The sequence below is a fragment of the Apostichopus japonicus genome, chromosome 14 (assembly GCF_037975245.1).
Source record: "Apostichopus japonicus isolate 1M-3 chromosome 14, ASM3797524v1, whole genome shotgun sequence".
In the NCBI taxonomy this organism is placed as follows: Eukaryota; Metazoa; Echinodermata; class Holothuroidea; order Aspidochirotida; family Stichopodidae; genus Apostichopus; species Apostichopus japonicus.
Window position 1 is genome coordinate 12490472 of NC_092574.1, and position 24521 is coordinate 12514992.

General features: G+C 37.9%; 1 pseudogene; it reads right to left on the minus strand.

Moving 5' to 3' along the window:
* LOC139980288 (tyrosine-protein kinase Fer-like) overlaps positions 1–24162 on the minus strand; it is a 29547-nt pseudogene extending 5385 nt beyond the window's left edge.
* Between the last annotated feature and the right edge of the window lie 359 nt (positions 24163–24521).

Genomic DNA, 24521 nt, shown 5'->3' on the forward strand with positions numbered 1-24521 from the left:
ACAAGCAACAATGATATAATAAATTCCTAATTTGAAAGAAGTTATAACAAAACATTTTAAAAATCATTTTAATATTTAGCGACTCTAAGTTCCATAGACTAACTATTTAACTTGGAATCCATAATGAACATCCTGACTGGCATTTGAGAACTTTCTATTTTTTTTGGTCCATATTTAACAGTTTTGTAGGCTGAAACCTTATAATTTTGTTTTATTTTTTGGCCCAAAAAAATGAACTTTTAAGTTGAGGGTATCCTTCTGAATTAAGCAACAATTATATCAATTCCTAATTTGAAAGAAGTTACAATATAACATTTTAAAAAATCATTTTAATATTTAGAGGCTTTTGGTTCCATAGACTAACACTTTAACATCAGAACTTTCTATTTTTGTTTGTCCAACTTTAACAGTTTTGTTACTCTAAAACCATAAAATTATTTTAATACTATAAGAGGCCTAGCTCTGAGAATCCATAATGAGCATCCTGACTGGCATTTAAGAAATTGTTATTTGGTCCAAATTAAATAAGTTTGTAAAATTAAATTTAAGTTAAATTTAAATTAACTAAGTTATGATTTTCTTTAGCTAAACCATGACCTTTTTAAGTATTTCCACAATGATGCATAGGATGGTGTGTGTCTTTCTGAATTAAGCAACAATCATATAATACAATCCAAATTTGAAAGAAATTATTATGACAAATTTTGAAAATCATTTTATGCACATTTCTGAGCTTTGAGATGCCATTATGAGTATCCTGACTTCTGTCCAAATTGAATGATTGAATGATTTTTGATAATATTTGAAAACAATCATGACCTTTAAAGGCCTTTCCAAAATTACGCATAGGATGGAGGGTGTCCTTCAGCAAAAAGCAACAATGACATTTGAAAACTTCTGCCAAATTGAAAGTTTTGTAGGGCCATATATAGCCTATGACTTTTTTTTTTAATTCTTTAGCAAAAATCATGACTGTTTTAATTCTTTCCAAAATTATGCATAGAATGTCTTTTATTCTCAATTATCAGGTCTGGATGCTCTTTATGGATTCCTAGAGCCCTGGTTTGCATTTATTTTAGTGGTAGTCCCTAATTATCAAAATGATTTCATATAACACAAAATCATTCAATTTAGATTCTCAGCACCAAAAATTTTATGCTTTTCTCTGAAGCTAAAAGTGGCATGTTAAGAGGGTTAAAACTCCATTTTTTCTGTGGCTAAAATTCTGACCTTTTTTTAATTCTTTCTAATATTATACCTAGATTGGAAGTTGTCATTCTGATTTAAGTTATTATTACTTCTGAATTATTACTTCTGACTTATTACGTCTGAGTACTTATTACTTCTGAGTTATTATTACTTCTGAATTAAGTAATATGATCTGTTCCCACATTGATAGAAGTTATAGCCATTTTTTTGTAAAATCACTTTAATGTTTAGAGGGTAAAACTTCTAAAGACTACCACCTTTAACTCCATTTTTCTTTCTGTGGCTACAATCGTGACCTATTTTTAATTCTTTCTAATATTATACCTACATTGGAAGTTGTCATTCTGAATTATATTAGATGAATATGATCTGTTCCTACCTTGAAAGAAGTTATAGACATTTTTGGGGGAAAATCACTTTAATGTTTAGAAGGTTAACTTTCAGAGAAAAGAACATTTCTGGGCTCTGTGAATCTATTTTAGAACTTTCATATTTTGTTTAAACTATAATGATATTGTACATGCTTATAAATACCTTAGTTTGTTTGCCTTATGATGATTTTTTATTATTTGCCAAAATAATGACCTGTTTCTAAAATGATTTGATCCCAATTATTTATTATGTAATGGGCAATAGCCTTGTGATTCAACTTGTTTTTGGCCACACTCATTTTATCTTTTCATTTTAACTCAATACATGTTTCTGCATTTGAAAACTTTCGTTTTGGTCCAAATTTAATAATTTTGTAAGGCTAAAACCTAATGATTTTTATCATTTTTGGCCAAAGTCATAACCATTTAATTTTTTTCCACAATTACGCATGAAATGGAGGGTTTCTTTCTGTGTTAGGCAACAATGGATACAATCAATTCCAAATTTGAAAGAAGTTATAATCAAACATATTAAAAATCATTTTAAATATTTAGAGGCTTTAAGTTCTTTAGACTAACACTTTTTACTTCAGAGAAAAGCAAATTTCTGGTCTCTGGGAATCCATAATGAGCATCCTGACTGGCATATGAGAACCTTTTTATATTTGTCCCAATTTAATGTTTTGTAATGCTAAAGCTTAATGATTTTTGTTTTACTTTTTACCAAAATCATGACCTTTTAAGTTGTTCCACAAATATATGCATATGATTTAGGGTGTCCTCCTAAATTCAGCACCAATCATATAATCCATTCCCAATGTAACAGAAGTTATGAAAAACATTTTGAAAATCATTTTAATAAGCATAAAAATCCAAACATTACCACTTTTAACCTTCAGAGAAAAGTATGTTTCCAAGCTCGGGGAATCGGTACTGAGCATCCTGACTGGCATTTGAGAACATTTTGTTTGTTCAAGTTAATTGATTTAGTAAGACTATTCATATCGCCTTACGAATTATTAAATTTTCCACCAAAACAAAATATCATAACCATTTTCATTCTTTCCACAACGATGCGTAAGTGACAAAGGCTGTCCCTCCTAAAGTAAGCAACAATGATATAATACATTCCCAATGTGAAAGAAGTAATTATGAAACATTTTGAAAATCATTTTAATAAGCATAAAAATCCATACACTACCACTTTTAACTTCAGAGAAAGTATGTTTCCAAGCTCTGGTTCCGCAATGGGCATCCTGAGTGGCATTGGAGAACTTGTTGAGTGTTTGGCCCCAATTTAGATATCATGAACAGTTTAATTCTTCCACGGTGATGCATTAGATGGAAGGTGTCCTTCTGAAGGGGGCAATATGATATAAAACATTCCCAATGTGAAAGGAATTTTTAGAAACATTTTGAAAATCATTTTAATAAGCATAAAAATCCATTCACTTACCACTTTTAACTTCAGAGAATAGCATATTTTTTAGCTCTGGGAATCCATAATGAGCATCCTGACTGGCATTTGAGAACTTTTTTTTTGTCCAAAATTTAACAGTTTTGTAAGGCCTTGTAAGCCTTACAAGTTTTTTTGTTTTTTTTGTGGCCACAATCATGACCTTTAAGTTTTTCCACAGTAATGCATAGGATGGCGGTGTCCTTCTGTATAAAGCAACAATGATATAATACACTCCCAAGAAGTAATTATGAAACATTTTGAAAATCATTTAATAAGCGTGAAATTCCATACACTACCACTTTTAACTTCAGAGAAAAGTATGTTTCCAAGCTCTGGTTCCGTAATGGGCATCCTGAGTGGCATTGGAGAACTTGTTGAGTTTTTGGCCCCAATTTAGATATCATGAACAGTTTAATTCTTTCCACGGTGATGCATTAGATGGAGGGTGTCCTTCTGTATAAAGCAACAATGATATAATACATTCCCAATGTGAAAGAAGTTATAATGAAACATTTTGAAAATCATTTCAATAAGCATAAAAATCCATAGACTAAACACATTTTAACTTCAAAAAGAAGCATATTTCTGAGCTCTGGGAATCCATAATGAGCATCCTTACTGGCATTTGAGAACTTTCTCTTTTTGTCCAAAATTTAACAGTTTTGTAAGGCTAACACCTTACAAGTTTTTTTTTGTGGCCAAAATCATGACCTTTTTAGTTCTTTCCACACATATGCATTAGATAGAGGGTGTCCTTCTGATGTAAGCAACAATCATATCATACATTCCCAATGTGAAAGAAGTTATAATGAAACATTTTAAAAATCATTTCAATAAGCATAATAATCCATAGAATAACACATTTTAACTTCAGAGAGAAGCATATTTCTGAGCTTTGTGAATCTATAATGAGCATCCTGACTGGCATTTGAGAACTTTTTTTTGGTCCAAATTTAATGAATTTGTATGGCTATAAACCTTATGAGTTTTTTTTTTTGGCCAAAATCATGACATTTTAAGTTCTTTCTACACATATGCATTAGATAGAGGGTGTCCTTTTGAATTAAGCAACAGTGATATCATACATTTCCAATGTGAAAGAAGTTATGATAAAACATTTTGAAAATCATTTTAATAAGCATAAAAATCCATAGACTAACACATTTTAACTTCAGAGAGAAGCATATTTCTGAGCTCTAGGAATCCATAATGAGCATCCTGACTGGCATTTGAGAACTTTCTATTTCTGTTTGTCCAAATTTAACAATTTTTTAAGGCTAAAACCTTATAAATATGTTTTACTTTTTGGGCAAAAATAATGAGGTTCTAAGTTTTTCCACAATAATGCATCAGATAGAGGATGTCTTTCTGCATTAAGCAACAATGATATCATCAATTCCTAATTTGAATGAAGTTATTACAAAACATTTCAAAATCATTTTAATATTTAGAGGCTCTAAGTTCCATAGACTAACATTTTAATTTTAGAGAAAAGCATATTTTTGAGCTCTGGGAATCCATATTGAGCCGTCTGACTGGCATTTGAGAACTTTCTTTCTTGTTTGTCCCACTTTAACAATTAAAAGTTAGGTATATCTGAGCTTTTGAAATCAATATTTTAGCACTCTGACTTAATATATAGTCCTTTTTTAAAAACCTTCCATATAATTATTGTAAGTCTTTAGTCATTATGATTTTTTTTCTAGAATCACAAAATTTTTAAATTGTCCCAAAGTGATGCATAGGATGCCCTGTTGATTATAAAAATGCAAAGGGTTCAATTAAATTCAGTGTTATTCAAAGCTATATCATAAAGTGAGGCTTAATATTTCATAGAACCCCACTTTTAACTCAAGAATAAACCAGACCCTAGTTTGGGGGGGAATTCCTAGTTTCTAAACTGTTTAATTTTTGCTAAATTTTAAGGTTTCATAACCTGTCATAATTTTTTAAATTTTCAGCAACATAGCACAAATTCCTCTTGCTTAATAAAAAACATGCCATCATTTGATGATGACGTTATATTGCCCCTAATGTTAATTATTATGACCCAAAAAAAAAAAATAGTAATAATAATATTTCACTTATATATAGCGCTTATACCAGCAATACTGTAGGTCTCAAGAGCTTTACAGAAGATATGTTACCCCTGGTCAATGATAACCTGTCCCAGAGACAATCCCTCCAGGCGGCTGCAGTTATATACTGCGCCCAATGACAAGTTACCTAGCAGGTACCCATTTAACCCCTGGGTGGAGAGAGGCAATTGAGATAAAGCATCTTGCCCAAGGACACAAGGTAATGGACTAGGCAGGAGTCGAACCAGCAATCCTTGGATCACAAGTCTGATGCCTTAGCCAATCGTCCACAACACTCTCTAAGGTTTTGAACACGCAGGTTTTAAAACAGACCCACAGAATATTTCACTTTTATATAGCGCTTATACCAGCAATAGGTCTCAAAGTGCTTTACAGAAGATATGTTATCCCTGGTCAATGATAACCTGTCCCAGAGACAATCCCTCCAGGCGGCTGCAGTTATATACTACGCCCAATGACAAGTTACCTCACAGGTACCCATTTAACCCCTGGGTGGAGAGAGGCAATGGAGATAAAGCATCTTGCCCAAGGACACAACGTAATGGACTAGGCAGGAGTCGAACCAGCAATCCTTGGATCACAAGTCCGTCGTCTTAGCCAATCGTCCACAACACTCTCTAAGGTTTTGAACACGCAGGTTTTGAAACAGAACCACAGAATATTTATTTTATTTATTTATTAACCTTTAAAAGGGTGACTCGGTTAGCCAAAGCTAATCTTCCCCGAGGCCCCGAGACCCACAGAATATTTCACTTTTATATAGCGCTTATACCAGCAATAGGTCTCAAAGCACTTTACAGAAGATATGTTATCCCTGGTCAATGATAACCTGTCCCAGAGACAATCCCTCCAGACGGCTGCAGTTATATACTGCGCCCAATAACAAGTTACCTCACAGGTACCCATTTAACCTCTGGGTGGAGAGAGGCAATTGAGATAAAGCATCTTGCCCAAGGACACATGGACTAGGCAGGAGTCGAACCAGCAATCCTTGGATCACAAGTCCGTCGTCTTAGCCAATCGTCCACAACACTCTCTAAGGTTTTGAACACGCAGGTTTTGAAACAGACCCACAGAATATTTCACTTTTATATAGCGCTTATACCAGCAATAGGTCTCAAAGCGCTTTACAGAAGATATGTTATCCCTGGTCAATGATAACCTGACCCAGAGACAATCCCTCCAGGCGGCTGCAGTTATATACTGCGCCCAATGACAAGTTACCTCACAGGTACCCATTTAACCTCTGGGTGGAGAGAGGCAATTGAGATAAAGCATCTTGCCCAAGGACACAAGGTAATGGACTAGGCAGGAGTCGAACCAGCAATCCTTGGATCACAAGTCTGATGCCTTAGCCAATCGTCCACAACACTCTCTAAGGTTTTGAACACGCAGGTTTTAAAACAGACCCACAGAATATTTCACTTTTATATAGCGCTTATACCAGCAATAGGTCTCAAAGCGCTTTACAGAAGATATGTTATCCCTGGTCAATGATAACCTGTCCCAGAGACAATCCCTCCAGGCGGCTGCAGTTATATACTGCGCCCAATAACAAGTTACCTCACAGGTACCCATTTAACCTCTGGGTGGAGAGAGGCAATTGAGATAAAGCATCTTGCCCAAGGACACATGGACAAGGCAGGAGTCGAACCAGCAATCCTTGGATCACAAGTCCGTCGTCTTAGCCAATCGTCCACAACACTCTCTAAGGTTTTGAACACGCAGGTTTTGAAACAGACCCACAGAATATTTCACTTTTATATAGCGCTTATACCAGCAATAGGTCTCAAAGCGCTTTACAGAAGATATGTTATCCCTGGTCAATGATAACCTGTCCCAGAGACAATCCCTCCAGGCGGCTGCAGTTATATACTGCGCCCAATGACAAGTTACCTCACAGGTACCCATTTAACCCCTGGGTGGAGAGAGGCAATTGAGATAAAGCATATTGCCCAAGGACACAAGGTAATGGACTAGGCAGGAGTCGAACCAGCAATCCTTGGATCACAAGTCTGATGCCTTAGCCAATCGTCCACAACACTCTCTAAGGTTTTGAACACGCAGGTTTTAAAACAGACCCACAGAATATTTCACTTTTATATAGCGCTTATACCAGCAATAGGTCTCAAAGCGCTTTACAGAAGATATGTTATCCCTGGTCAATGATAACCTGTCCCAGAGACAATCCCTCCAGGCGGCTGCAGTTATATACTACGCCCAATGACAAGTTACCTCACAGGTACCCATTTAACCCCTGGGTGGAGAGAGGCAATGGAGATAAAGCATCTTGCCCAAGGACACAACGTAATGGACTAGGCAGGAGTCGAACCAGCAATCCTTGGATTACAAGTCCGTCGTCTTAGCCAATCGTCCACAACACTCTCTAAGGTTTTGAACATGCAGGTTTTGAAACAGACCCACAGAATATTTCACTTTTATATAGCGCTAATACCAGCAATAGGTATCAAAGCACTTTACAGAAGATATGTTACCCCTGGTCAATGATAACCTGTCCCAGAGACAATCCCTCCAGGCGGCTGCATTTATATACTGCGCCCAATAACAAGTTACCTCACAGGTACCCATTTAACCTCTGGGTGGAGAGAGGCAATTGAGATAAAGCATCTTGCCCAAGGACACAACGTAATGGACTAGGCAGGAGTCGAACCAGCAATCCTTGGATCACAAGTCCGTCGTCTTAGCCATGCAATCGTCCACAACACTCTCTAAGGTTTTGAACACGCAGGTTTTGAAACAGACCCACAGAATATTTCACTTTTATATAGCGCTTATACCAGCAATAGGTATCAAAGCACTTTACAGAAGATATGTTATCCCTGGTCAATGATAACCTGTCCCAGAGACAATCCCTCCAGGCGGCTGCAGTTATATACTGCGCCCAATAACAAGTTACCTCACAGGTACCCATTTAACCTCTGGGTGGAGAGAGGCAATGGAGATAAAGCATCTTGCCCAAGGACACATGGACTAGGCAGGAGTCGAACCAGCAATCCTTGGATCACAAGTCCGACGCCTTAGCCAATCGTCCACAACACTCTCTAAGGTTTTGAACACGCAGGTTTTGAAACAGACCCACAGTAACTGCTTTTACCACTTCTTTGCCATACTCAGGCACGTAGCCAGGAATTTGCCAAGGGAGGGGCGAACCTGTAGGCAAACTATCAGAGCCAAATATGGCTCTGCAAACTATCTTAGCGTAGCGCCATCACGAGTGGCATGAAGCGTACAAGAAAACTTTGGCCGAAAATGCCTCCCAGATCGCTGGAAATGGCACTTCCCAGGCCTTGTAAGTTGCATTTAAACATTTTCTATTTTGAAATTACTAGGGATATCATAAAAATATACAAAAAAATATGCTCAAGGGGGGCGCTCGCCCCCTTGGCCCCCCCTTGGCTACGTGCCTGGACATATGTATACACAACCTTTACCATATTTCATGGCCTCAGGGGCCGCCATTTGATTGGTATCTGTCTCATGTTGTTGCTGTCGATCTGTTATTCCTCTTCTTCTTCTCTCGACATTCCAAAATCGCTGATCTTCAGAATATTCTTCGTGCCGACCAGACAATTCCTCGCTGCCAGGTCTCTGTCAATGAGGTGAAAGCATGACCATGAGTTTTACAGAGGTATACTGTGGGAGCATGGCTGTGACCATATATCAAGCTACTAGATCTGCTGTAATATACAGAGCATTTGGCATCTCACGTTATTGGGCCCCTCCCAAAAAAATTTTCATTCCTTAATGTTGCCGCATTTTTGATAATGTTAACATCATTTAAGTTCCACAGAGTGTTTTATTCTAACATTCGTGTAGATGGATAGGAGATCAATGGTGTGAGGTGGGGAGGGGGGGGTTGCATGATGGTGGTGAGGTTCTATCTGTTAACAGAAAGTTACTTATCACTACAATTTACTGGCAGTATTCTACAATTACAACCATCAAGAGCAAAATGTCTAATTTTTAAAAGCAGTGGGAATGTCCCATTCTCCTTATTTGGTTAAGTAACAAGAATTGTCTTTAGTATTCAGTTTTGACATTTTCCCTTTGAAAGCAGATATCACACAAAGTTTCAAATAGACAAGAGTCCTGATTACTTATCTGAGTTCTTCTTGTTTGTTCCTCAACAAATACATACTAGCATACATGCATACCCATGCCTACATCCATAAACCCACACACATGTTTATTAATCCCAGGACAATTTCTAGTTTACCTGTGAATACAACTTTTGCCCTCCAAGTAGGACATCCCTAATGCTGCGTCTTCACTCATTTTAATCTTCTCGGGGGCACTCAAGGTCTTGCTGTCATCTCGAAGCTTCAAAAGATCTCCTCCTGCAAAGGTGACAGAGAAGCAAACATCAGTCAGTAAAATCAATCTTTTTAAGCAATTTACTGATTTCATCTCATAAATCTATTGTTGTTTAGTCTGTTTTGTGTGTATTAATTATGATACAAGCCTAAACGTACGCAAATAAAGTTCCTCTGTTCAGGGGGTACATGTTGCACATCAGTGTAGAGCATGCCAAAAACTAATAAAAGAGCTTAATATGTAATTGCAATCTTCTCTGATTGTGTAACCAGAAATAAACCGTACAAAACTTCAATTTCTAGAAAATGTCACAGTATATTTAGAAAGATATTTATAAGGATATTTATGATATACGGATATATATGGACAATATAAGGATATTTATAATATTTATAAGCCGGTCAAAATAGGTTACATTCAATCAACCAATAAATCTCCAGTTAGGTGCATAAATCTTGAGTTGGGCTATTCAACTAGCAGTGAGGAAACATCTTCGATAAAATTTCACGTTGTTTGCGACCAGAAAATACTTCTCCATACAACTAACCAGAGTGGCAGGGTATCCATATACAATGAGATGTTTACGGTGTACCATATTCCCTAATGAATCAGAGGCAAAATTTGCCCCCCTAATCTAACTACTTTGATAGCTGTCACAGAAAAAAAGAAATGATGTCAAATCCATTTTTTTCTGGTTTTTGACCTTGTACAAGCTCCATGACGATGTAGATTGGATGTCTGTCTGTTGCCACGCCGATAAGTTTGACGATGTTGGGATGGTTGTAATTCTTGAGGATGTAGGTCTCTGAGAGGAACGTGGCCTTGCACGTCTTGACGGCGACAGGTTTATTCTTAAATGTCGCTTTGTGGACGTCACCGAAATGTCCCTGCATGTACACAAGAAAAAGGATGCTTATGAAAAGAACAATGCAGTCAACAAACCCACCCCCTCACCCACCCCACCCCCGTTTTCATTTTTTTAATATTTTATTTCACTTGGGGTGCAATAGAGTTACAACCATATGGGATGTAATTAATACAGTTCTAACAAGATATTCATACAAAAATTCACTTTTTTTCTTCTTTTTTTTTCCACCTTAAATAAAGAATGCAGCAGTAGTATAGACAAGGAGATGTCACATGAGAGGTCATGTGATATGTCACATGAGAGCTCACAATATATGTCACATGAGAGGCAACCAGTGGCTTAATAAACCTTAAAACAGTAATTTTTCATTGCCTACAGCTGAAGGGGTATACACTAGAATTCAGCTAACATCTTACGTTAGCCCATGTACCAACAGTAAGAATCTCCCCAACTAACTCAACATTAGTGCACACACATACTGTGTTGATAGGAATAGACTGGAGTAAACAACATGACACATGTTGTGCACACATGGTCATCCCTGTTAGCTTCAATTACAAGTCAATTGGCCAAACAAAAATTACAAGGTTTCAGGGTCACTGGTACAAAGTGGGTAAATGTCAGTGAAATTAACTCATCTACCAATTAACTTTTCATTACCATTAAAGGCAATAAAGACTCGCCCCAAACAGCGTGCTGCCATCTGAAAAAGTTAACTCTCTGTTGCTTGCAAGTGACGTTTTGTTCGTGTCGCTACAAAATGCAGACAGTAATGAAACGTGATACCTTGTTATCTCTAGCTGGACCTGAGATGTCCATCACTGTATCGTTTGTACACTGTGCTGTGGGTATTGACCGCAGCTGTATGTACTGACTGTACACTAGTGTCTAATTTACTGACGGTAGCGAGCTGTATGTGTATTTGCTGGGATTGATGGTGGTGTGTAACACTTCTATTACACCTCATTCGAAACTAGGTCAGATTACTGGCATTAGACGTTTCTTTTTTTGCGCGAGTCTTCACACCCTTTAAAAGATTGAATCATTGTGTCTTTCATGAAACTCACCTGTCCTAATTTGGTGTCCAGCAGGATGTCCTTGTGTCGAAGGTCATGCTCGTCCTTGACCTTACTTATTGGATTTCTGATCATCATGGCTTTCGTCACCGGTGTTTGAGTTGACATGTGATGGTTCACCAGTTCCTGGATTGACCGAAAACTCCCTCCTTCCAATCGATACTGTTAAAAACCAGAACATTCAGACATTAAACAAAATTGTGTGGAGGAGAAAAGTCAGGCTTAATGATATATCATATCAAACACACACAGTATGCCATTTCAATTTTGTAATGTGAGGGAGGAAGGGGGACCAAGATGTGTGGAAGGGGGGGCTTTGAGGACCCCTGGCCCCACCACTGCCTACAGAGGATGGTATTGTAACACCAAAATGTGTATTTTACATGGTGTTTTTACATGCTTTATTTAAAAAATATTATGCTATTATGCTAATATATTACATACAGTATAATATAATATATATATGTATTATACTATTATTAAAAAAAGAAGCACTATTGTAATAATAGCTATCAGCAAAAATAAGTCCCAAGATTGATTTGCTGTCATAGATAGGTTAACTCTCTGCAGGTTTAAAAACTCGCAATGGACTGACCGTGCTATCGTCTTGTTTCACGATCGGGAAGTGCCTCTGTTTATCGGCGGACCTGCAGGAGAGCACGTACTGGCCGGAGGCGTCGCTCTTGAATCTGACAATGAAGTCTCCCTCCTGTTTCAGCAGCTCCTCCGTCTCTTGTCTTGGCAGGGCGCCGTGGTACCAGGCTTCATCCTCCAGGGGGACCTCCTTGTTGGAGCTAGGCTGTAGACACAAACATCTCTGCTGTAAGTTACTCAACATCAACAACATTCTGTTAAATAACAACTTTGGAAGACAAAAAATATAACTGAACCTAACAGTATTAGGAGACTGACTTGACACAATGAAGTCAGACCACAGTTGGAGCACGCTTCTCCCATCTCATGTTTGTTCAGCTGGAAGATTTCAATTATCATATGACATGTGCACACTGTCACCTGACTAAGTACACTTGTCACCTGATTGAGTGCACATATCAACTGACTGAGTACACTTGTCACCTGATTGAGTGCACATATCATCTGACTGAGTGCACATATCACCTGAATGAGTACACTTGTCACCTGATTGAGTGCACTTACACATGACTGAGTACACTTGTCACCTGATTGAGTGCGCATATCACCTGAATGAGTGCACTTGTCACCTGATTGAGTGCACATATCACCTGAATGAGTGCACTTATCACCTGATTGAGTGCACATATCACCTGACTAAGTGCACTTGTCACATGACTGAGTGCACTTGTCACATGATTCAGTGCATGAGAATGGTCTACCCTTCACCCACCTCAGACCGAAATACTTGCTAACGTCACAGAACCTAAGCAGACTCAGAGATTGAAATAAGCCAAGACAATATGATTAACTCATATCTCCCATTCTTGGTATTATTTAAATGTACTATGAATTAACCATTGTCCACAATTCTTCAATTATCGGCCAAATGCTTAACACGCTAAAATTGTTCAAAGTACTTCCCGAAAGGCTTTCATCCTCTCTACATTATACTGAGATGGGTGGGTGGGTGTTCAATTAGATAAAGAAATGTCTCAGTGAGTTTATATGCCTTGTGGGTTGAAATAATATACTTCTCGTTATTTGATGTTTTTAGTATGTGTAGGGGACACACTGATGACTATTAATATCAGTGGTTAATGATCTAATATTCACACACACTTATGACTTGTAAAAACTACCTTCATACCTCTTTAATACTTCACACCCACACATGTTTACGAGACTGATATTTTCACCGGTACAATAAAACAAAGCGAATCTAAAACATATCAGTACAGAATTGCCAAGGTATGATAAATTCAGGTTGCAGATAAACCCAGCTTCCTTTAAAAAAAAATGGTATCAATAAAATCTGAGGTTTAATCTTCCTTCAAATCTGTAATATAGTATTCCCACCTAACATTTCCCAAGAAAATCGAACATGCGACTGAAGCACTGGGAACCTAAATAACTCAGACAAAGTAAAACAAGAAGTGAAAGCAACAAGGAAACGGTCACCTTTATCACTAGTATACTAGCACTCTCTTGAGCTAAATCAACTTTAACACACCTGCTGGCCTTGTTTATCAAACACAAGACACCTTGCAGTTAGCAATACGTACAGGTTAACACAATATTAGCAATACCTGTACATGTTTTGGAAATGTCATGTCATAAGTGTAGTGTTACTGTAGTAGAAATCAAGTCAGAAAAACTGCTAGAAATGAACACTTCCTTGTCCAAGGATATGTTTCTCTTGAATCTCCCAGAGGAAGGAGTCTTGACTATAAAGACAACAATGGAGATTCGTAATTCAGGATGTTTGTAAATGAATAAAGTTTCAACTAGCTTCAAATACGTCTCTAGTTTAAGCAACAGAGGATAGGAGGAAACAGGAGAACTAGCACATCTCCAAGCAGACACAAATTTTCTCTGACATTCAGATCAACTCTTAAGGTGGCATACTCCTATTAGGGTCTATATCAATCCGCGGCAAGTGTTCTCCTTCAGGAAAAGTGCCAATTAGGAGCAGGAGAACAACTTTTTTGCTATATGTTATCAATTAGGATGAGCTTTTTTTGTGGCTTGGATGTTAAAGAACATGAATGGAAGCACATGTGCTTAAAAAATTGGGTAAAATTGAGGCAATTTTAGATCAGTTTATCCCTCCCAGGAGCAGTGGACGAAGATTGTTTACGGCCGAGTAAAGAGGTTTGTTTACAAGTGACAAAAAGTTCCGGCTCTCGTAGCAAAAAATTTTCACGGTCATGGTATGGAAAATTGATGGTGCCATGAAAGGCCAACTTGTCAGCTATCCAGTGATGGGTAGCGTTTAGCAAGTGAAAACTTCTATCTAGACTTAGAGAAGGCATTACTTTTGTGATTTAGTGTGTAAGTCAATGGGGCTTTTAATGGGCGTATGCTACCTTAACAGTTAATATACAGAATATAGTAATTTATCATGTCTTATTTATAGAGGTAGGTTAAAGGTCATATGTATTTTCCTCCCAAGTTCATTGCAGACATTTCTAGTCAGTTAATTAGGACATTTAAGTGTCTCATGCCATATGGTGGCCAAAGCAAGAACTTAAGTGCAAATGATTGGTCATGGATTACCACTTTTCTAGCACATTTTCACATACATATATGGTCATTTTCACAATCAGTGGTGTAACTTTCAATATTGGCACTTATTGCTTTGTAACTCAGTGACCAAATACCAGAATTCTTAGATTTTTTGCCATTTGACCATCCTAAGTGAAGTCTACCTTGGGTAGCTTAACAAACTTTCTCGGTTTCTTCAGGTGGATTTGGTGGCCATAAATATGCTTAAAATATGCTAGTTCAGCCATACACTTTCAACTACACTGTTTTTGTCAGAGCCTGTACTTTTTGGAGGAAGGTATTTTCCAGTTCTTATTTGGTTGATATTATCAACAAGTGTCCAAACTAAAATGCAATTGTGTTCCCCAGGTTTCCTTCCCTTCCCTTCTCCAAGGACTGGTGGCTAGATTTTGTCGTTTCGGAGGTGACATTTTCCGTTAACAATTGGTACCTAAGTTTGACTGCAACTAAGTTCTAATTAAGCAGTGTAAATTTTGTTAAGTATGGTTGCATTATTACAATAACTAATGTGTCTAATATCTGGGCCCTAAAATATTTTTCATTTGGAAATTTTAAAAGAGTTGTGCAAATTTCAAATTTAATGTTAACTTTTCCGTTAACTTTTCCGTCACCTCCAAAACAAAGCATTCTTCAGCCCAAGATTTATGTAAACAATAGTATAGCTATTTTAAACTTATGAAAATATACCACACCCCCTAACGTAATATTTGAGTAAAATTTGTGACAACATGACCAGTCGTTTTAATTTCTGGGAGATTCTTAACTTTCCATTAACATGCGTCACCTCCGAAACATCTTGTCACCTCCGAAACAGGTTAGTTGGAAATTTTATCTCTACTTATCCAATAAACATCTTCCTTGGCTAAAAATCATATAACAGTAATTCTGTAGCGGTGTAGCAACCAGTATGATAATATCTTTTAAAAGGTCCTTTATTAATTGGGTCAATCCATGCCAAATCAACAGATTTTTGGGTTGATTCCACGTCGACCCTCTCAGAATCGCCTGAAATTGATATGGTGTCTTGCCACATGTTTCAAAGGATGAAATTGGGCAAAAAAACTTTTGAAAAGTTTTTGGTTGCTAGGATATGGCCACACCTAGCAACCAAATCCAGATTGCATTTTGAGAGTCCTAAATTTATGTCAAGTTTGGAGGCATCTTTTGCATAAAGTATTTTATGTCTGATATTGCAAATATTATGGAAGACATGTGACCAGCTTTCGAATTTAGCTAATTTTGAGGACATTTTACAGTCTCAATTTTTCGTATTAAAGTGGCAAAAAATGAGATAGGGGCCTTTTCTGGCCCTACTTTGAGTGTGCTCTATATTCACAAGCAATGGCATGTTTGAGTTTTAATTTGCATAGGATCCTTGTCCAGTGGTAGTTGTACGGGAAAAGTGCCCAAAAAATGTTGAGCGGGTCGTACCTTTTACAAACAGCGCCCTCAAACTTAAGAAATCTCACTTCTGGCCCTAATTGGGGGTCCAATTTGGGGCTGTGGGCAAATTTGAATTTTTCTTTAAATACCATTTTTCAGGAGTGTATTGACTCTATTTTTAAAAACTCAAGTCAAAAAGTTGTGTATTTTGTGTTATCTACTCAAATTCACGACTCGAAAATTGTGAAAATCACGTAGTTCATATGTATGAAAATGCCTGCACAAGCCGATTTGAGTAATTCAAATGACAACAACTTCTTAGCATTAGCATACAGGTGCTTAATAATTAAGAGGGTGGTTCACTAGCATAAGGACTACCAATAAACTGCATTTTCAGGGTCACATGCTCAACGATGCCTGTGAACAGCGTCCTCAAACATCACATTTTAACAACATTTTGGGCTATTTTGGGCATTTCAAGGTCAAAATTTGGTCACAATTAAAACATTTATTTTTTGTTTTCAATACTAAACTAGTAAGACATGTATAGTTATGATGCAAAGAATGAGCTTTGGGCAACTTGGATTGGATATTAGCCCTCTGTGAGGAGACATTATTTAGGGTGTTTGACTTGGCCTTATCTTTTTTTTAAATAGTTTAAAGTTAAAATTAAGAAAAACAATCCTTGATTTCCAATAAATTTTCAGTTAACATGGAAATATCTGTAATAGTTTTAAAAACTTTCTGCCAAATCCTTTTCATTTTTAAGTAACATATAATGATTTAAGCATTTTAAAGTTTACTTGAATCAGAGTACTGTTTTAACACTGTGTAAATATGGTTGCTTAAAAATATAAAGTTTCCTAGAGTCATACAGTCACCGAAAAATTACACCCATAAACATATATGTTTAAACTCCAAAAAGTTGAAGTTACAAAAATTTGAACCCTTTAACATGTGATGTTAGTAAAAATTTCAATATATACAGTATGGTGTTTGAAATTTTGGCCCTGAGTGTATAAAAGTTACACCACTGATTGTGAAAATGACCATATACATGCACGCATACAGGGGGATAGGAGCTTGGGGGGGACTGGGGGCATGTGCCTCCCAACTATTTTTCAAAATAGCAAATGTGCCCTACTGGCAAATAAAATGTGCCCCTTTGATGAAGAACTGTCTTTTGGATATCTTAAGCCTTTGTTAATTTAAAAAAAAATTAAATTATTATGTGCACCAAAATTGTATTGATAGCATACTAACACATCAAATACAGTATATTTAAGTGACTTGGCCAGTGTGTATCGATTTATAGCATAACGAGTGGTGGTTGTGGAATGAGAAAGTGCCCCTCTGATGTTGTGCCCCCCCCCCACTTTTTGGAAGCTTCCTACCCCCTGCACCCACACATACTTATACACGCATACACAAACACGCACACACACACACACACACGCCATCACCATCACATAGATTCCTTCGGCCTTTGACAAGGAATCAATAAATTGTTAAAATATCCTACTGTACCTGTAGTGAAGGATTTGTGTAATCTCTTCAATTGGTTTTCCCAAGACTCTGTATCAGATTCCATATCACTTTCACAGTCCTCCTCATATGGATCAACTGGAACAAAAAAAATTATAAATGCTATGAATGATATCTGTTGCAGAATTAGGCATAAACCCAAGAGGTAATTGAATTGCCACTGGTAGAAGTTTTACTTAAGTGTAATCTTTTATGGCAAACAGGTATTGAAAAATCCCAATCTGCTCTTCTCTAGCTATGGTGGTTAGCACAATATAGCTATCTCTAGTTGATCTTAGCATCATATGACCAATTCTTCAGCATCAATTTAAGATACAGTACGGTACTTTACTGAGTATTTGCTAGTGTGACTACAACTATGACTTGAGCAGAAGGAAAAGAAACAGGTCTATGCAGTCATCCTTGTGTGTATGGATGTATATGTGTATATGTAAGTGACATGCATGTGATGCCACTTGTAAACATAATCACTTGATACTTAAGGCAAACTTCAGTAGAGCTCATACTAGTTAGGTAGAATACCTTTTGTGAGTACATGGTCCCTATTGCTTTTGGTTGAGGTCAAAGTTCATCTGAGGTAAAAAACTGTTAACCTTTAATCATCGTAATTTGAGACAAACTTCAATTAAATTCATGCTTGTTATGTAGATTATTCATAGTGAGTACATGGTCCCTATTGTTTTTCTCAAAGGTCAACAGATGTCAAACACTGACAACCTTGTAAAAACCTTATCTTGACAAGACACACTTCAATTGAGCTCATACTTAGTATGTGTATTCTTTCGAGTGTTTATATGACCCATATTGTTTTATATAGAGGTTAACAGAGGTCAAACATAGAAACCTTGTAAACAATATACAGTATATCTTAATGAGGTAAAATTCAATTGAGTACTTGGTGGGTAGGTTACCCATAGTGAGAAGGTAGGTAGGTTTTCTTCTGTGCCAGATGGCTCATAAGGTTGGTGCTTAAACCTGGTTTCCATGATGCAAGTAAAATCAGAGTGAAACTCTCCCCCAATCCGTCAATCCCTTGCTAACTAGCCCCTAGCCGAAGCTAGCGCCCATTTTAGAGATGGGTGGACTGAAGCAAATGGAGTAAAGTGTCTTGCACAAGGATTCAACGTATTGACTATGCCACCTGTGGGACTCAGACTCACAACCTGTGTCTTAAATGCAAAAGGCACTAAGCCACCATGACCCATAGTGAGTGAATTATTTCTATTAGTTTTTTCGGCAGTCAAAGGTCATGTGCGGTCAACAGAGGTCCAGCAATGTGTGGGACTGTGTGCGTGCCATAATGCAAAAGTGGACCTTTTCCAGATTGGACTTTGTGTGGGGACCCCTGCATATGTCACTGGGTTAAGGATAACAATTTTCCTTACCAGGCAACAATGCTTTTTGCCTTGTTGGACAAACTCTCTTTGGGGTTGACCTGGAAGAACATGCTTGGTCAAGATCGCTACTTTTACTATCTTCATCCAGGGTACAGTACTTCATAAACAACTAGCTTGTACATACGAAATTTGGGTCAGGACTTAGTTTGGGTCAAATCCCTATTTTCCTTGGCGCACAGGGCCCGAATCACATGCCAGATATGCCAATTTTGTTTTTGACTTATAAAAAAAATGAAACAGCTCCCATTGACTTTGTGTTAGCTCCGTGCGTGGGGTGTTGCAAATGTTCAAAGCCCCAAGTACCAAGCCCCCCACGGTATGGTACTCATACTTCATGAACACCTAGCTGGTACATACGAAATTTGGGTCAGGACTTAGTTTGGGTCAAATCCCTATTTTCCTTGGCGCACGGGGCCCCTAACACATGCCAGATATGCCAATTTTGTTTTTATCTACAGATGTCTGTACTAAGTAATAATTTAGCATGACAATGTTACTTTTTTGGTCATTGGAAAAGAGTAGACTTTGGAACACATATCTTCAGTCACTAACATAGCAAATTCTTTAACTTTAAGACTCGCGCAAAACGAAACGTTAATCTGACCTAGTTTCGAAAGAGGTGTAACAAAAGTGTTAGACACCATCACCCAGAAAATACGCACACAGCTTGCTACTGTACCTTTGGTAATTAGACACAAGTGTACAGTCAGTACATACAGCTGTGGTCAATACCTACAGCACAGTGTACAAACGATGCAGCGATGGACATATCTCAGGTCCAGCTAAAGATAACAAGGTATCACTTTCATTACTGTGTTCATTTTGTAGCTCAACAAGCAGAAAATTTCACTTGCAAGCAACAGAAGGTTTCCTTTTTTAGAGGGGCGAGTCTTCAATGCCTTTAATTGCCAAAATCTGATGATTAAATCAAAAGATATTTTCACCTCATATAGATACTACTAGACTGGATAAGAGGAGCTTAATTAGGCGTTAGGTGAGACATTTCTTCAGGTATATATTTAGGCTTCATTTTGTTTCCTTTAATACTGATGCTACAACAAAAATTGGGGGTTGGGGCCGGGGGGGCAGAGTAAGACTCAATACTTATTATAGATTCAGAATCAATTTACCCCCTTGAGTATTTAAGTTGCAGAAAAGGCAGCTTTTCATCAATGGTCTATATACGTCTCATGCTTTACTTAATGATTGCTGTGTAATGAGATCCCTTTTGCGAATATGATTTGAGGTAATTCTAAAAAATAAGTATGTGGAAGCTTGGGGTATAGGAGCACAAGGCCTAGTTTTTACAAAGACAATGGTCTCCATACAGGAAAGCAGTGGCAAAATTGTGTTCCACGTCATACATTATTTTGTCAATCTGGTTATATGTGAAATTTAAAGGTCTTGTTCATATGAAATCTTGAACAATAAAAATCGTAATCTTTGCAGTCATGCTGGCATGTGTACATGGGTGTGTTTATGTGGTCATGCTTAGCAGCTTGTAAACATAATATCTCAATAATGGAAACTTTGACAGTCCCCATGTTTGATATGTAGGTGGGCTACATTGAATAAAAGAACCTGATTGTCTTTAAAGATCAAGGTTTGGGGTCAAAGGATTTACGGAAATCCTTGTAAAAGCAATATCTCAAGAAGAAAAGCCTTCAGAGATTACAGGTTACCTGTGCTGATGTATTACACTGTTGTACTAAATAGAAGACTAAGACCGTTTTGGACATCAATGACTCTTTGTAAATGTCTTTGTCTTTGTAAATATTCTTAATGCCACATCTCTTCCTCGATGCTTTTTGCTAAAATACTTAAATCAAGTGTGTTGTTCATCCTGGCTATAACTTTTTATAACATTGAAACCACAATGCAGTTTTGCATTCTGGTTATACATCTTTCTTAGGACTGTTGTATATATTCCTGTTTCACATGCTGTTTATGATGTTTAATTAAAGGTTCACCTTTATTGGTATCTTCAATTCCTGTGTCTCTTATCTGTGACAGTGTCGGATTCTGTAATTTTAAAATTGTCCAAGAAAGCATGGAAAACGATATTCATAGAAATTTGAAAATATAATAACCTGGTTCTGTTTTTATATGCATACTTCTACTGCATGTTTCAAAGGATTTGGTACTCACGTCACCCTAAGTGCATTTTGCACATTACATTGTTTTCAAGCACTAAGTATGACAAACTATAAAGTGTTATGCTCTCAGTACACTTGGTAAAGCATTTTCCTCCTATTACATGTAGGTCATCATTCAAACACTTGATATGAAATAATGTACTGAGTGTTCGCTATATATGCAGTGGAAATGTCCCTTTACCAAAAGACCCTGTTTAATAAAAAGAAATTGCTCTGCTGTGAATGGAACCCTAATTATAAACCTATAATCCGAAACCAAAATGTCTCCGCCTTGAAGCAGCCAAACAGGCACCATGAACAGCTTCGGCGCTGCAATGCAACATCAAACAAACAGTCAAAGCATTGTAGAAGAAAATATGTCAGTAAGACATCTCAAATTCTAGCAGGCCTATGTAGTTTTTCACAAAGGTAGTATGCTATTTTAATATTCTACAGCTCAGTTATTTTCTGTAGTGTTTCACACAAGGGCGGCGGAAGCACTTTTAATCTGGGGGGGCACCGACATCAAAGGGCACTTTGCAGAAATTCGATTGGACTGATGCAGCCTTATATTTAGTACCCATTATAACTCTTATTGTATTATCTTATTTGCGTATACACATCACTCCATCAACGCCCCCCCCCCCCCCCTTCAAGGAAAATATGCATACTAGCACTGCAATATCCAATGTGCAAATTGGGAAACAAGGAACAAGTTTTCTTTTGAGACAAAATGAGGTGAAATCATGCTAGTTGCTAATGTAGGAGTCTTCGGAATTAGAGTTTATTTCTTGTTAATATCTTTACAAATTTTTCCATTCGAAATAGCTTTGAGTTTGACCCACAGAAATTCATTAAAAGTCAGGGGCGTAGCCAGGATTTGCAAAGTTGTATGCAGGACTATGTGAGCGGAGCGCCACCATCAGTTGGCGCGGAGCGTACAAGAAAATTTTTGGTTTTACAAACCCCTCAGATGGCCGGAAACGGCCCTTCCCGAGTGTTCATTCTAATTCCCTGGCCTCTTGCTAACTTGAGACACCTCAATTTTTATGTAGAAAAAGGGCACATTTTTAACCTGAGGAAAAGTGGGGGGGCACGTGCCCCCTGTGCCCCCCCGGTTCCGCCGCCCTTGGTTTCACACCAAGATAGCAGTCCAAACACTAGGTTGAACTGGCTTTGCCTACCATGGTTATTCACACACTTGATATTCCATTCTGGGTGTCACTTACCACATCAAAGGCACAGTGGTTCAAACACTTGGTACAAAACACTGAGTGTTTCGTGTACCATCTTAACCAGACAGTAGGGTTGAGGCTAGTGTCAAGGGGTTTCGGCAACGCAGCTAGTTGAGACTAGTTTCAAGGTGTTTCGACAACGCCAGCTAGTTGAGACTAGTTTCAAGGTGTTTCGACAACAAGACTAATTGGTATTGCATTCTGAGGGTTTCACTGAGATTAGTGTCAAGGTGTTTCGACAACGCAGCTAGTTGAGGTTAGTTTCAAGGTGTTTCGACAACGCCAGCTAGTTGAGACTAGTTTCAAGGTGTTTCGACAACAAAACTTGGTATTGCTTTCTGAGGGTTCCACTGAGATTAGTGTCAAGGTGTTTCGACAACACAGCTAGTTGAGGCTAGTGTCAAGGTGTTTCGATAACAAGACTAATTGGTATTGCATTCTGAGGGTTTCACTGAGATTAGTGTCAAGGTGTTTCAACAACGCAGCTAGTTGAGACTAGTTTCAAGGTGTTTCGACAACAAAACTTGGTATTGCATTCTGAGGGTTCCACTGAGATTAGAGTCAAGGTGTTTCGACAACACAGCTAGTTGAGGCTAGTGTCAAGGTGTTTCGACAACAAGACTAATTGATATTGCATTCTGAGGGTTTCACTGAGATTAGTGTCAAGGTGTTTCGACAACGCAGCTAGTTGAGGCTAGTTTCAAGGTGTTTCGACAACAAGACTAATTGGTATTGCATTCTGAGGGTTTCACTGAGATTAGTGTCAAGGTGTTTCGACAACGCAGCTAGTTGAGGCTAGTTTCAAGGTGTTTCGACAACAGTCACAACACCATCTAGTTGAGACTAGTTTCAAGGTGTTTCGACAACAAAACTTGGTATTGCATTCTGAGGGTTCCACTGAGATATGTGTCAAGGTGTTTCGACAACACAGCTAGTTGAGGCTAGTGTCAAGGTGTTTCGATTACAAGGCTAATTGGTATTGCATTCTGAGGGCTTCACTGAGATTAGTGTCAAGGTGTTTTGACAACGCAGCTAGTAGCCTAGTTGAGACTAGTTTCAAGGTGTTTCCAAAACAAAACTTGGTATTGCTTTCTGAGGGTTCCACTGTGATTAGTGTCAAGGTGTTTCGACAACACAGCTAGTTGAGGCTAGTTTCAAGGTGTTTCGACAACAAAACTTGGTATTGCATTCTGAGGGTTCCACTGTGATTAGTGTCAAGGTGTTTCGACAACACAGCTAGTTGAGGCTAGTGTCAAGGTGTTTCGACAACAAAACTTGGTATTGCATTCTGAGGGTTTCACTGAGATTAGTGTCAAGGTGTTTCGACAACACAGAGCTAGTTGAGGCTAGTGTCAAGGTGTTTCGACAACAAAACTTGGTATTGCATTCTGAGGGTTCCACTGAGATTAGTGTCAAGGTGTTTCGACAACGCAGCTATACAGTAGTTGAGGCTAGTTTCAAGGTGTTTCGACAACAAAACTTGGTATTGCATTCTGAGGGTTTCACTTACTGTACCAGGACAAAGCGATTCAAACACTTGGAATGCCATGCAGGGTGTTTCAATTACGGCATCACAGACACAGTGATTCAAACACCTGTTACAGCAAACTGAGTGTTTCGTGTACCAACTTTACCTAGGGCCTAGATCTGAGGGTTTCGCTTACCTTAGTGATGCAAACAGTTAGTACCGCAAACTCAGTGTTTCGTTTCCATCATTTCTTGACTTGATTTTATGCATTTCGATTTAACAATGCTCTAAAAGTAACTAACAACTTCATCTCTATCCCCAACACATCCCAAAACTCCATAATACGATCAGCGAATCCGAAACGGAAGTGACGTTAGAGGTCAACTATCGCTGTGTTGTCGAAACACCTTGGAACTAACCTCAGCCGCTTCTCTCCGCGTTGACCTATTTTAGTTATGATTTGAAGTTAGCCAACATACTTCCATGTAGTATTCGTCAAGGTAAAGAATCCTGTTGATAGTAGAGCCTTAGTATACGAACAGTGAGAGGGTGTGTTCGTAGGTCTCTATCGTCTTGTTTGTTTGTCTCTAGATACATGTAACTGAACTATGTACCGAACGTTTTTTTTTTCTCTCAGGCATGGGTTAGCGAGAATCGCATTCCCACGTAAATATTACGCAAAATCCACTTAAATCCATTTACTACTGCGCAATTTGCCCACTGAAACATCATTTTTCAAG